Source organism: Eriocheir sinensis, chromosome 24, assembly GCF_024679095.1.
Source record: "Eriocheir sinensis breed Jianghai 21 chromosome 24, ASM2467909v1, whole genome shotgun sequence".
In the NCBI taxonomy this organism is placed as follows: domain Eukaryota; kingdom Metazoa; phylum Arthropoda; class Malacostraca; order Decapoda; family Varunidae; genus Eriocheir; species Eriocheir sinensis.
This window is the reverse complement of record NC_066532.1, coordinates 16,862,652-16,871,711: the sequence shown is the minus strand read 5'-3', so window position 1 is coordinate 16,871,711 and position 9,060 is coordinate 16,862,652.

Genomic DNA, 9,060 nt, shown 5'->3' with positions numbered 1-9,060 from the left:
TGGTGGTGGTGGTGGTGGAGGTGGTGCGAGTAAATGAATTAGGAGTTTATTAATTTAAAAGAATTTAAAAACATGTATGAAAACTGATGCAACGTTGCGACACTGAAGAATGATTAGGAGAAGGTAAAGGAAGAGGAAGAGGAAGGATGAAGAAAGAGAAGGAAGAAGAAGGAGACGGAAGGGGAAGGAAGAAAAATATCAATTCACCTTTCCTGTGCAGAAGGACAAAGATCCGGATCGTCACGTCCCCTGTGCTCCCTGTCTTACTCCACGGCTGTGAGACATGGACACTAAACGGGGACTTGGAGAGGCGGGTTGATGCCTTTGGTAATAAATGTCTATGCAGAATCATGGGGTATCGCTGGAGTGTCATACCGATCTTTTCTTTAGACCTTGCCGGCGAGTACTCCGTGAGACTGATTCGACATATATTACCTGCATAGTCCGACAACGCCAACTCCGGCTATACGGGCACGTGGCACGCTGCCCTGAAGCTGACCCTGCTCATCGGGTTGTCTCGAGACAATCCTGAGTGGGAGAGCGAGGGGGAGGGACAGGTTCGTGATTTGATTTGAATGAGCAAGATGACAGATCCCGGCTCAGGAAGCTAGGAAGGGAAGGTAACTCGGATGGACCCTGACGTGAGGCGACGCGCCCCCCGGCGTATGCCCCCCCATTGCTTGATTAATTGATTCCTTATCCAAATGGTGCAATGCTAATAATAATGATAATAATGATAAAAATAATAATAATAATAATAATAATAATAATAATAATAATAATAATAATAAAAATAATAAAAAGAGGAAGAAGAAAACGAAGAAAACAAAAGAAAAAATAGGAAGACTTTGTTTATTTAGCCCGAAGAAGAAGAAGAAGAAGAAGAAGAAGAAAGATGAAGACGCCGATGAAGAAAAAGAAAGAAAAAGCAGAAGGAAAAGAAGAAGAAGAAGAAGAAGAAGAAGAAAAAGGAAGAAAGAAGAAAACAGAGAAAAGGCAGAAAAAGAAGAAGAACCAAATGAAAAAGAAGAAACAAAATAAATAAAAAAACGAAAACGAAAACCAGACAAAAAAAAAATAAAAATAAGAAAAAAAGAACAACAAAAACGCCACCACTAACTAGCAAGAAGGAAATACAGGTAACTTCCGTAAACGAGTCTTGGCAGGTGTGATCGAGGTGCGTCATGACTACCGAGAAATGAAAGTGAGAGTGAGGCGTGAAGGGAGGAAGAGCGGCTGACACCTTCCGTATGTAAACCTTGACAGACAGGTAAAAAAAAAATGCATTACCTTTATAGAGGGAAAAAAAAGGGAAACTTGCCAAACGGGGTAGAAAATGGGACACGAACGAACATAGAAAACGGAAAGATGGGATTGAAACTTTAATTATGAAACTGTAAAGTGAAACATGCAAGGAGGGAAAGGAATGATGTAGGATTGCTTTATTTCTTGTTTCCATATCCTGAGAGAGAGAGAGAGAGAGAGAGAGAGAGAGAGAGAGAGAGAGAGAGAGAGAGAGAGAGAGAGAGAGAGAGAGAGAGAGAAAGCTGAATATATTAAAGGTAATGAAAATAAATGACCAGATCCGGACAGGTGAGATTGAAGGTGCTTCCGTATGTCTCAAATAATAATAATAATAATAATAATAATAATAATAATAATAATAATAATAATAATAATAATAATAGTAACAATAATGATAATAATAATAATAATAATAATAATAATAATAATAATAATAATAATAATAATAATAATAATAATAATAATAATAATAATAATAATAATAATAATAATAATAATAATAATAAGAATAATAAGAATAATAATTAGAAAAAGCTGAACTAATTTTTGGGTGATAAAAAATTTGATAATCTAAATAAACGTTTCAGAATTCTCTTTTCGGATTCTGTCACATTTTTTTCTTTATTTTCTTTAGCCTTTAACCGCTTCCTCTGACGTAAAAATAAATAAATAAATAAAAATGGGCGGATGAAGAGAGGAGTATTAAGTCACTGCCCCATCCGAAATTGACCCTCTTTTAGGACACAAAACATAAGACATAAGAACGTAAGCTCCGAAATTGACCTCTAACTCTTTTTAGGAGCAGTGAGTAGCGGGCTTTTTTTTTTTTTCTTTTTACATTTGTTATCTTTTTTTATGCTCTTGAACTGACTCCTCTGCCGTAAAAAGAAAAAGAAAAAAAGTCGCTCCTGTAAGCCTAACCCCATCTTTCCTCACTACGTATGAATTTAATATCCACCCTCTTCTTGAATGTATTTATGGTACTGGCACCCACAACATGACTGGCAAAGCTGTTCCACTCATCCACCACTCTATTGGCAAACCAGTTCTCGGTCATGTCTTTGTTGGATCTGAATTTATCTAACTGCCCTGCCCTTTTACAACCAAAACCCTATTAACATCCCGTCCCATTTTCTTTACAGGATCAGCGACTAGCGGGCTTTATGGCTTTCTATTCTATTTCTGCCCTTGAGCTGCTTCCTTTACTAAAAATATAACAACGGCTTACACGAGTCTTCAGCGCCGTCAGAAACGCCTCGTCATGCTTTGGAGGGTGGGGGAAAAAAGACTACCAGAGAGAGGGAGAGAGAGAGAGAGGGGGGGAGGGGGAGGGAGAGGGGGAGAGAGGGGAGGGGGAGAGAGGTATCAGAGAGTGACATCACCATTCAAGGGCGCCAAGCAGTGAGGCAGGAACTCAGCTTACACATAACATGCCCGCCACACACACACACACACACACACACACATACAGGAACAGGATGCAGGCTGAGGAAGGATGATTTTGAAAACGTCATAGTAGTCTTCATCAACAACACCGTGGCTGATTTGTCCTCGTTGTTTATTTAGCCAGAAGAAGAAGAAGTTGTTTATTTAGCCAGAAGAAGAAGAAGTTGTTTATTTAGCCAGAAGAAGAAGAAGCTGTTTATTTAGCCAGAAGAAGAAGAAGTTGTTTATTTAGCCAGAAGAAGGAGAAGTTGTTTATTTAGCCAGAAGAAGAAGAAGAAGAAGAAACAGACGATGACGAAGAAAACGTAAACGATAAAAAGGAAAAAGGAAGAAATAATTACAGGGTGTGGTGAGTTAGTTTTGTTGATTTTGTTGAATAAGAAAAAGCCAGATTAGTCTCACATCTGTTAATAAATACTAATACAACCTTTAAAAATGTCTGGCGTGGGAGTGGGAGATGGTGGGGAGGCTGCGGAGGAGGAGGTTCAAGAGGTTCAAAATACGGTACTGAACGCCCCCAAAAGAATGCCCATAGTCATAGTCTTTCACGTATCAGATAGAAGGGAAGAGAAGAGAACAATAGTGGGAAAAAAGAAGATAGGAGAGAGAAGAAAGAGGAGAGTGGACAGATAAATGTGAAGAGAAGGAAACCATAAGCAAGGGAGTTCCCATCACAATTAACACGTCCAGACCTCGTTCTATAAGCTGACTAACACATCAAAATAGACAGATAAATGTAAAGAGAGGGAAACCACAAGCAAGGGAGTTCCCATCACAATTAACACGTCCAGACCTCGTTCTATAAGCTGACTAACACACATCAAAATCCCGCCGACCTACATATAGAAACTAATCCAAACGAGTTCAGTCATCTTGCTGTACGGATCAAACCGCTTACGATGACTCAGACGAGGCGGTATAAAACTCGTCTTTCTGTAATACTGTCATTTTTGGAACCTTTTCAACGCGATCTGGGACAAGAGGTGAATGGTTTTTTTTTTTTTTTTTTTTTTTTCATCAATGGAAACACTTGAGACAGTAAGAGAGAAGGAGAGAGAGAGAGAATGGAGGAGAGAAGAGAAGAGGGAGGGGAGAGAGAAGAGGTAGGGTAGAGTCGAAGTAAATGAGATGATAAAAGAGAAGAGAAGAGGGAGGGGAGAGAGAAGAGGTAGGGTAGAGTCGAAGTAAATGAGATGAGAAGAGAAGAGGAGAGAAGAGAAGACAGATAGATGTAAAGAAAGACTGAGACGTTTAAATATACGGGTTAATCTTTCTATATATCTATGTCTATCTATCTATCTATCTGTTTATCTAACTATACCAATCTATCTAATTATTTTTACAACTTCTATGGTCTCTTTTTTCATCAATTCTAGCAACATTTATCTTTCTACCCATTTAATTTTTCTAACAAACAGACTTATGTGGTTATGGTAAGTGAAGAAGAGAGAGAAAATGAAACGCGAGGGTTTTCAAAGAGGCGAATTGAACGTTTAAAAATACGGTTAATCTTTCTATATATCTATGTCTATCTATCTGTTTATCTAACTATACCAATCTACCTAATTTTTTTTTTTTTTACAACAAAGGAGACAGCTCAAGGGCACAAAAAAGGAAACAATAATAAAAAAGCCCGCTACTCGCTGCTTCTAAACAGAATCCAAAGAGGTGGCCGAAAGAGAGGTCAATTTCGGGAGGAGAGGTGTCCAGATAACTCAATAACTAATTCACTCACTGACTCACTCATTCATTCACTCACTCACTCACTCACTCACTCTCTTCCTCCTTCACTCACTATCTAACTTACTAATCCATTAACTCACTAACTAACTAACTCTTGGTCTCTTTTTCCATCAATTCTAGCAACATTTTTCTTTCTACTCATTTTTTTTTCTAACGAACAGACTTATGTGGTTATGATAGGAGTAGAGGAGAGAAAATGAAAGAGAGAAGAGGAGGCAATAGGTAGAATAGAGAGGGACGAGAGAAGAGGTAGTGTTAAGTGGTTATGGAAAGAGTAGAGGAGAGAGAAAATGAAACGAGAGAAGAGGAGGCAATAGGTAGAATAGAGAGGGACGAGAGAAGAGGTAGTGTTAAGTGGTTATGATAAGAGTAGAGGAGGGAGAAAATGAAAGAGAGAAGAGGAGAAAACAGGGAGAATAGGGAGGGAAGAGAGAGAAGAGGTTATGGAAAGAGTAGAGGAGAGAGAAAATGAAAGAGAGAAGAGGAGGAAACAGGAAGAATAGGGAGGGAAGAGAGAGAAGAGGTAGAGTAGAAATAAACGAGAAGATAAGAGAAGATAGATAGATTAATAGAGATTGAGCTGGGTACATTTTCCACGCCTCCAAGTAGCTACCCTTCCTTCCCTTCTAGTGTTAAGTGGTTATGGAAAGAGTAGAGGAGAGAGAAAATGAGAGAGAAGAGGAGACACCAGGTAGAATAGGGAGGGGAGAGAGAAGAGGTTATGGAAAGAGTAGAGAAGAGAGAAAATGAAAGAGAGAAGAGGAGGAAACAGGAAGAATAGGGAGGGAAGAGAGAGAAGAGGTAGAGTAGAGTAGAAATAAACGAGAAGATAAGAGAAGATAGACAGATTAATAGAGATTGAGCTGGGTACATTTTCCACTCCTCCAAGTAGCTACCCTTCCTTCCCTTCTACAATCATAGTCATAACCAATCCATTCAACCATGTAATTAAACCATACAATCATTACCATCATCATCATCACTAAATACTTAAGCTAATACTCTTCCATATAATGATTTAGATATAATATTAAAAAGAACTTCCCCTGATGTATGGTGATGTTAACGGGCCAAAAGTCTCCCTACAGTCGGAGCCACCGCCTCCTCCCCAGTACGCCAGGAGACACGTTGCTTCACTCACTCGCCGATTCCATGCAACCCCCCCTCCACCCGAAATTGACCTCTCTTTTGGCTACTCTTTACTTTTTTTTTTTTTATGGGAGCGGAGAGTAGCGAGCCTTTTTTTTTTTTTTGCACTCTTTTTGTTGCCCTTGAGCCGTCTCCTGTGACGTAAGAAAATAAAAAAATAAAAAAATAAAAAAAAGTCCAATTCTCCAAGCCTCCTTCCCATTCTAGTTCCCTCAAGGATCGATCGACTTGCCCCGGTCATGAGCTACGTGGGCGTCCCTCTCGGTCTCCTCCACTCAGGGATGTTTCGTAACGATGCTCCCGTGATGTATGGTGATGTTAACGGGGCCATACGTCTCCCTACAGTGGGCCCGTACATCATGATAACGCTGGGAGAAAGGCTGCCAGGATATATTGGGTCGAGTCTGGGATGCGTCTGGTGGTTAGTGAGATATGGTGGCTGTGTTGTGTGTTGGGTAAGTGTGTTTTTATATTTTTTTACAGCAGAGGAGTCGTCGAGGATGTGTCTGGTTGTTAGTGAGAAATGGTGGCTGTGTTGTGTGTTGGGTAAGTGTTTTTTTGTTTTGTTTTTACAGCAGAGGAGTCGTCTAGGATGTGTCTGGTTGTTAGTGAGAAATGGTGGCTGTGTTGTGTGTTGGGTAAGTGTGTTTTTGTTTTGTTTTTACAGCAGAGGAGTCGTCTAGGATGTGTCTGGTTGTTAGTGAGATATAGTGGCTGTGTTGTGTGTTGGGTAAGTGTGTTTTTTTGTTTTGTTTTTTACAGCAGAGGAGTCGTCTAGGATGTCTCTGGTTGTTAGTGAGAAATGGTGGCTGTGTTGTGTGTTGGGTAAGTGTTTTTTTGTTTTGTTTTTTACAGCAGAGGAGTCGTCTAGGATGTGTCTGGTTGTTAGTGAGATATGGTGGCTGTGTTGTGTGTTGGGTAAGTGTTTTTTTGTTTTGTTTTTACAGCAGAGGAGTCGTCTAGGATGTGTCTGGTTGTTAGTGAGATATGGTGGCTTTGTTGTGTGTTGGGTAAGCGTTTTTATTTCTGTTTGTTTTTTTACAGCAGAGGAGTCGTCTAGGATGTGTCTGGTTGTTAGTGAGATATGGTGGCTGTGTTGTGTGTTGGGTAAGTGTTTTTTTGTTTTGTTTTTTACAGCAGAGGAGTCGTCTAGGATGTGTCTGGTGGTTAGTGAGATATGGTGGCTTTGTTGTGTGTTGGGTAAGTGTTTTTTTTTGTTTTGTTTTTTACAGCAGAGGAGTCGTCGAGGATGTGTCTGGTTGTTAGTGAGAAATGGTGGCTTTGTTGTGTGTTGGGTAAGTGTTGTTTTTGTTTTGTTTTTACAGCAGAGGAGTCTTCGAGGATGTATCTGGTTGTTAGTGAGAAATGGTGGCTTTGTTGTGTGTTGGGCAAGTGTTTTTTTTTTTTACAGAGGAGTCAGTTCAAGGGCATAAAAAAAGGTAACATAGTGAAAAAAAAGCCCGCTACTCACTGCTCCCATAAAGAGTTAGAGGAGTGGCCGAAAGATAGGTCATGTCAGAAGCGATGGACCGACCAACTCTCCCGAAATTGACCTCTCTTTTTCCCCACTCCTCTGTACTTACGCTATTCGGGAGCAGTAAGTAGCGGGCTTTTTTTTTTATTATTGTTTTCTTTTTTTTCTCTCGCCCTTGAACTGTCTCCTTTTCTGTAATAATAATAAAAAAACCTCACTCACCCACTCACTCCTTTCCTCCTTCACTCACTGCCTAACTTACTGACTCACTCACTATTTCGCTAACTCATTAACTCATTAACTAACGAACTCACCAACACACTCCCTCAATCACTCACCAAACCAACCCAGCAACCAAACTAAAACCAACTCAACCCAGCAACACAACCCTCTGGAAATCCCTCTCATCTCCTCACCTATCAACCCAAACCAACCCAAACCCATTATTACCAAGCACCTCCTGGTTTTTCCCCCTCACCCCAGCACCTCCTCCGCGCGCCTGCCCAGTAACCACGAGGCCTCAGCGCTGAAGGAGACTCGTGCAGTACAAACCAGAGATCTCATGACACAGTTTAAAAGGCTTGAGCTGGCGTGGTCATGGGGTTAAAAATAGTACACTTGTTTTTGTTTGTGATTGCGGATGCTGGGGATGGTGTGATAGGGGGAATAAGGTCACAGGTGTTTGTTTATGTTTTCTTTATCTCATCCGTTCTATATTATCTGTTTATCTAGGTAGCTGTGTGTTTGTCTATCCATCTAGTTGCTTCTTTATCTATCTGCTTCTGTTTATAAAGTAGAATACGGTCACAGATATTCTCTTGATGAAGGAAAAGGAGAGATGGGAAAGATGAAACAAACGGAGATAAAGTAAGTAGGAAGAGAAAAGATAAGAGAAGAAGATGGAGAGGGAGAGAGAGGAGAGTGAGAAATGTGAAAAGCGAATGTAGGAAGAGAAAATATGAAAAGAATAGATAGACATATTGGAAGAGAGAGGAGATGAAACATGGAAACGGAGAACAGGAGAGAATATAAGAGATGAAGAGGGAGAGAGAAAAGAAATATAAACATGGAGAAAGAAGATGGGAGAGAAGATAAGAGAAGGAGAAGAGAGAGATGGGAAGAGAGATCAAAAATACATGGGAAACATTAGAAGAAAAGATAAGAGAAGAGGAGAGAGAGAGATGGGAAAATAAGAGAAGAGGAGAATAGGAGAGATAGATAGATGGGAAGATAAGAGAAGAATAGGAGAGATAGATAGATGGAAAGAGAGGAGATCAAGAATGGATGGGAAAAATTGATAGGAAGGAAAGAGAAGAGAAGAGGAGAGAGATAGATGGGAAGAGAAGAGAAGAGGAGAGATAGATAGATGGAAAGAGAGGAGATCAAGAATGGATGGGAAAAATTGATAGGAAGGAAAGAGAAGAGAAGAGGAGAGAGATAGATGGGAAGAGAAGAGGAGAGATAGATAGATGGGAAGAGAGGAAATCAAGAATGAAGGGCAGGAAGGGAAGATCAGAGAATAGATTAGTGTGAGGAAAGGAGATAAGGCGTGAAGATATGGAGATAGGAAGATATTAAAAGAGAAAAATAGATAGATGGATAGGAAGAGAACAAGAGTGGAAAACGAAGATATTTTAAAACATTTCGTCGCCCAAGTTTACATATTTGCCAAGGCTTTCGTAGGAGTTTTGGGCATTTCCAGGAGTAGTTTTATGACCCTGGTGGTAGTTTGACCGTTTCTCTGTGTCTTGAACCTAAAGAAACGCTCATTAGAACCCGACAGCCTCCGTCTTTGACCTTTAGAAATAGGTGATGTGGGAACTGAAAATGTCTTATAATACCGACGATAAGAGAAGGAGAATAGACAGATAAGTGTGAAGAGAGGGAAACCACAATCAAGGGAGTTCCCATCACAATTAACACGTCCAGACCTCGTTCTATAA